Below are 6,019 nucleotides of genomic sequence, written 5' to 3' on the forward strand. Positions count from 1 at the left end.
TTCATAGCCTTAAAAGAAATAAATTTTAACAAAAGTTTGGGGACTATTCTCTCTTTGAATTTTCGATACCGCATCGTATATGAATTCACGTATTCAATACAAACAGATTTTAACATAAGTTTGGCGACTATTTTTTTATCAAGGTGTGCTCAAATATAAGTATACAGCCATATACAAATACACAGTGAAAACATAATTAAGTAATCGAAAGAGAAAATCACATTTTAACCTTCAAAATGATACACACAGGCAGTTTAAACTTAACTTTTGCTAAAAATTATAACACTCAAACTAATTTTCTTATCATATCAAACCTCAAACATATTTACAAAACAGTAAATTTGTTAGATGACATGGCATTTAAAAATATTATTAAAAAATTATTAACATTTTATTATTTAATATATAATTAAGAAAATGTATAATTTTGATTAAATTTAGAAAAAATAAACACTTAAAAAACCTAAATTTTATTATTTATAAAATAATTTTAATACATTAAATTATAAAAACTAAAAGTAAGAAAAGTGTAAGAAAAATTTAAAATTTAAAGTTTAAAATTTAAAATATAAGTGTTAAAAATTTCTCATCGTAAACCATTTAATGTTAAAAAGGAGTTTTGAAAAGGTTAAACAGAAATAATTAATTTTTTCAAAAATTACACTTAAGACAAAATATTTTATTTTAAATACAGCATTGTGAGATATAATAGATTTTTATTAAAATCTAATGTATTAAAAATCTTTTTATTTTTCAAAAGAAATATTTTTTAGTTTTTCTAAATTATTAATTTTTTTTAATTTGTGTAAAATTATTTATTTTCTTAATTATATAATAAATAATAAATTAATAATAATTATTATTTTAATAATAATTTCTTTTGAAAATGCCACGTCATCTAACAGAGTTATTGTTCTGCCAATTTTTTTTGATGGGAAGCACGTTTGAGGTTTGATATAATTCCGTTTGAGTAATAGAACTGTTTGTGAAAGTGGTTGAATGTTTAAATTGCTTGTATGTATTATTTTCAAGATTAAAAATGCGATCACTTTCAATATTAAAAATGCGATTTTCTGTAATTGAAATGATAAAACATTAAAACTAGAAAAATAATAGATATATAATAAAGAAATACAATCAGTTGAACAAAAGAAGAAGAAGAAGAGAAATACTATCATATTATTGTATTGAAATATTATAGTTATAATTTTCTATCAATATATGATAGATTCTTTAGTTTTTGTTTAGTATCTGTGACACGCTGAATCTCTCTGGTTTAAAAATTACGGAAATGAAGATTCAATATTCATTTTAGAAAATAGAAGTACGACTGGAAAATTATTTTTGTCTTTGCCTTTGAGTTTTAATTTGTGGTGTGGAGTAGAACAAGGATGGCATTATACACGACATAGCCAAGTGATTCAAAGGCCACAAGCACTTCTAATTAATTGGGATAACTAAAATTTAGAAACTCTTTAACGTATAATTATTATTTTGACAGCACCATCATCTCATTAATTTTTGTAATTTGTATGCAAAGAAAACCTTCGAAGTTTTTTTACTTTAAGCAACGTACGTAAAAGATGAAATAATATGTTAAGCATGTAACTAGCATAGTTTTATCAAAATACATTCTAAACTTGGTAGAATTGTAGAAATTTCTTTGCCATTAGTCAATTTAAAGGCTTTATATAAGATGTAGTTTTGATTCCCACGAAATACAATTTTTATATTAAATAACGCAAAACATTCTCCGAGGTTCAAGAGTATTTGGCTCAAATAGACCTTTGGGGTATGATCTGGTAGAAATATAATAGGATTTGGTCTTCCTTCAGTTCGCCAGTATAGGGCGGGGATAATTGCTTCCTCAAGCTTATTTCTAATTCTGATGTTATCGGTTGTTTCTTGGGCTCGGATCATGCAGTATGTGCTCCGATTTAAAGATTTTGATTTGTAATTAGGGAATAGTAGTTTGGTAGCTCATGTTTATTTTATATTGATTAAAATATGATTAGATGCATAGTTAATAATTTTTTTATTTAGAAAATATACAAAACTAAATATTTTATTAATCTGTATGCGTAAAACGACAGTTAAAATGTTAATGATGGAATATATAACAAAAAATTACTACCAATATAAAATCCAAAATATACAAAATAAATATTTTATTAAACTATGTATCCAACTTCAAAGCATCTATTGATAGTTCGAACTCAATGGATGAGCCGTTCCATAACATTGTTTGCTAAGCTAATTCATTCATTTACACTTATAAGAAGTGTGCCCGAAGAGATATATGTTTTAATTAACAACATGCATATGAAGATTTATGCTAATATTCTTAAAATAATGGTACTATCAAATTTATATAAATTAGTTGCCTTGTTTATCGTTCTTTAAATTTACAAAAACACATATTTGAGTCTTTCATTAAAAAACTAACTAGATGATAAAAACTTTAAACATATTATTGATTGGGAGGAAACGATTGTTCTGACCGGTAACATTATCAAGTGGAATTACAAAAATATATTATGCCCTATGATTTTTTTTGTAAAAGTTATTTAACATAAACAAGTGCTTCAAATATTCTCAAGTAGGCACGGCTCTGATCAACATAAAGGTATATAAAATACAATATGCATGAAATTCAATAAAAATCTGTGGTTAATTGATTCGGGCTAAGTTTGGGTTTTGTGCATAGGGGTCATATTTAACTGGTTACAGTTCCGTATGTACGTTTTGGTCGTTTTGTCTCGCAGAGTTAGGATCCGAAAATTGTGGTTTCATTAGAGTTCGTTAAAAGAAAAATATTGTACAATTGAAAGGAAAAGAACAGTTGAAAACAGGTGTGGAAGGGAGGGAAAGTGTGTGAGTGGTGGAATTTGTACTATTTTCGTATTTTATGAAAATATTGTTTTAGGAAGTGTGACAGAGTGAGGGGTGGATATATATATATATATATAATTCTTTTAAAAGAGTGGTGGATATATTAGTGATTGAAGTGATATTGACTGAAGTGATACTTATCAAATTTCCATCTTTCAGAGGAATTCGTAGTTTTATCTTTTTGTTGTAACATATTTCGATTTTTTTTTGGTTTAATAATCTGACTAGATGTAATAGATTCACTAGCTCCTCTGACCATTGCCAAAGAAGTTTCTGTTTCCACCCTGGTTTCCAGACCTCTGAAATCCAGTACCTCCAATGTAGTTCACATCTTCTTCTCTTTACATGTCTACATGATGCATGACTTTTCAAGGGTATAAGATCATATCAATGTAGTATAAAAGATTGTCGAACCAAACCTAGGTGATTCTAAAGCAAAGGGAATGCAAATTCATGCTTAAGCTAAGTGCGATCCGGTTTTAAAGATGGTATGAACTAAGAACTAATAAGCTAATGCAATAAAGTAATGATCTTTCTTTCTCAATTTGAAGCAAGAGGACTCATGGGGCTAGGCATTTGATCTCGGGTGATGTAGATCCAATCTAAGGGTGGCAAGGTATCAATCAAACACTTTCCTTATGCCTTGACACTAAGCTAAACAAGCTCTATCTCTAGATGAATGTTCTTTTGGTAAAGCAACTCAAGCATCTAATCTCTTAGGTTGAATGTTACTAAAGCAAACATGGAGAACAAGTCCAATAGCAATCTTAACTCCTTTAGCAACTAATCTCTTAGGTAAAGCAAGCTAAAAGCATTGAAGAGTTGGTTCAGGCATTTCATCATACACCTTGTAGGCAGGAAATTCCTAGAGATCTATTTTAGTATGATCAAGACTAAAATAGCATTGAGAACCTTCAACAAGCAATGAAACAAGTAAATCTAACACTAAACATCCTAGATCTTCTCTAATCTCCCTTAATCACCCTAGCCCATGAATCCAAGATTAGTCTACTCACTAATAGACATGAATAACCCTAAAACCATGGATGATTCAAGGTTAAACATGATTAGAGAGCAAGATAATCAAGCAAAGATAATAAATTATGATCAAGATTAGATCTTTTTTCCAAAATGGTCTTTGATTTGATAGATAATAAGATAAGATCCCAACTTTGGGATTACAAGAGTATTTATAGGTCCTTGGAAAACCTAATGGTTTCCTATAAAAAGTCTAAAATACCCTAAAAAGATGTCTAAAATCGCCAAAGTAAAACCCGCGACTCGGGTAGAAGTCATCATTCGGAACCCGCGTCGTCCAACCCGCGTCAGCTCCTCGTCCAGCTTCTGGTGAGGCCGCCCAGGTAAGCTAACCCGCGTCCATATACCCGCGTCGGCCCTCTCGTCCATCTTCCTCTTCTCGCGCCCGGGTAAGGGAACCCGAGTTGGTCCAACCCGCGTCAGGGTTGATATGCCTCCAGTAAATTGATCATAACTCCTCCAATACAGATCCAAATGACTTGAAACCACTTCCATTGGAAAGCTAACTCAATTTACTATGTCTTCCCAAAATATTAGAAACAGAAGAGATCTTTAAGACCTCCATCCATGATCATCTTTCACCCTTTTTTACCACAAATGTCTCTAAACACCTCCAAGAACTCCATAGCACACTCTAGCCTCTAATAAAGACTCATGTATGCAAAATGGACCCTAAATATGCCTAATTCCTAATCTACATGATCATTATGTACAAGAAATGATGGTTAAAACCATGTAAATATGCCAGATATCACTATAGCTTCTTCTCCTTCAGTTGAGCAGACCTGCTTCCTAAGAAGCTCATGAACCATATCTAACTTTGCTCTAACTTCGTCCATCTGCTCATTCCCTAGGGATGTAACAGACTTCTTCCTCTTAAAGTTAGTGTTCTTGGTGTTGCTGCTGTTTGCTAGATTTTCTATCAGTCTCACAGCATCCACCCGATTCCTGGTGTTGAAGTTTCCCTCGCTAGCTGTATCAAGAGCCATTTGATACCTCAAGGCGATACCTCTGAAGAAAGTGCTCAACAATTGCACTTCGTTGAATCCATGGTGTGGACAGTCTCGCTGGAAGAACTTGAATCTGATCCACGCATCTTTGAAAGACTCTCCAGTCTCCTGCGCGAATGTAGCGATTTTGCTCCTCAAGTCTTCAGCGCGTGCCTCATCGAAGAAGTTTCATAAGAAAGCATTCTTGATGTCGGCCCATGATGTTAGATATCTTGTGGGTAACTGCTTAAGCCAGGGCATCTCTTCTCCCGTCAGAGAATACTTGAAGAGCTTGCACAATAGGTAGTCCTCGGGGACTCCATCCATACGAATATCAGCAATAAGATCCTCGAACCTCTCCAGATGGTCCATAAGATGCTCGTGCGGTAACCCAGAGTAGGGTATCTTTGACACGAGTGTGTAGTACCGAGGCTTCAGCTCGAAATTCTGCTTCTGAATCTCTGGAAGTCGAATAGCTGATCTGTTGGCGTAGTACTCATCTGGACGATTGTAGTCAGCCAGTGCCCTGGTCGAGCAGCCTCTTCTACAGGTTGAGCAGCTCCTGTAGCATCAGTATAAGGGATTACATTCCCCTGAGCGTCTAGTTTCTGACCTGTTGCATTACGCAGATGACCATCCTGGTCATACAGGTTTCCATTCTCGTCCTGTCTGAGAATAACAATCGCAACCATGTTTCGCGACTGATGATCGATCGATGTACGCGGTGTAGTATCGATCGATGTCGAATGATGTAGATCGGTCGACGATGAAGGTCGGGTGTCAGTCGACGGTTGGGTGCGAGATTTAGTCGATGTGAAAGCTGCTGCGTCGAGCGATGTGGAACGTTGGTCTTTGTCGATCGTGTGTTCCAAGTGAGCAGGATCTTCTGAGAATAGCAGGTGTTTGTCCTTGTTGCTTCTGGTACTGCTGGACATGCACCTGAAAAGACAAGAAATTTTTTTTTGTGTCAGAATGGTGGTAGAGAAAAGAATAAGAATCAATAACACTAAATCTAATGGCGATCAAAGCTCCCCGGCAACGGCGCCAAATTTGATACCACGAAAATTAATCTAAGGACTGAATTACTCTCTCAAATAAGA

The 6,019-nt window shown here is 33.6% G+C and overlaps 1 non-coding gene across 1 annotated transcript; it reads left to right on the forward strand.

Annotated features, from left to right (window-relative positions):
* The first annotated feature begins 4,974 nt into the window (after positions 1-4,974).
* Positions 4,975-5,082, forward strand: LOC125593704. Its single transcript, XR_007329602.1, has one exon. It is a non-coding gene; the product is annotated as a small nucleolar RNA R71 (small nucleolar RNA).
* The last annotated feature ends 937 nt before the right edge of the window (positions 5,083-6,019 follow it).

The sequence above is a fragment of the Brassica napus genome, chromosome C9, assembly GCF_020379485.1.
Source record: "Brassica napus cultivar Da-Ae chromosome C9, Da-Ae, whole genome shotgun sequence".
In the NCBI taxonomy this organism is placed as follows: Eukaryota; Viridiplantae; Streptophyta; class Magnoliopsida; order Brassicales; family Brassicaceae; genus Brassica; species Brassica napus.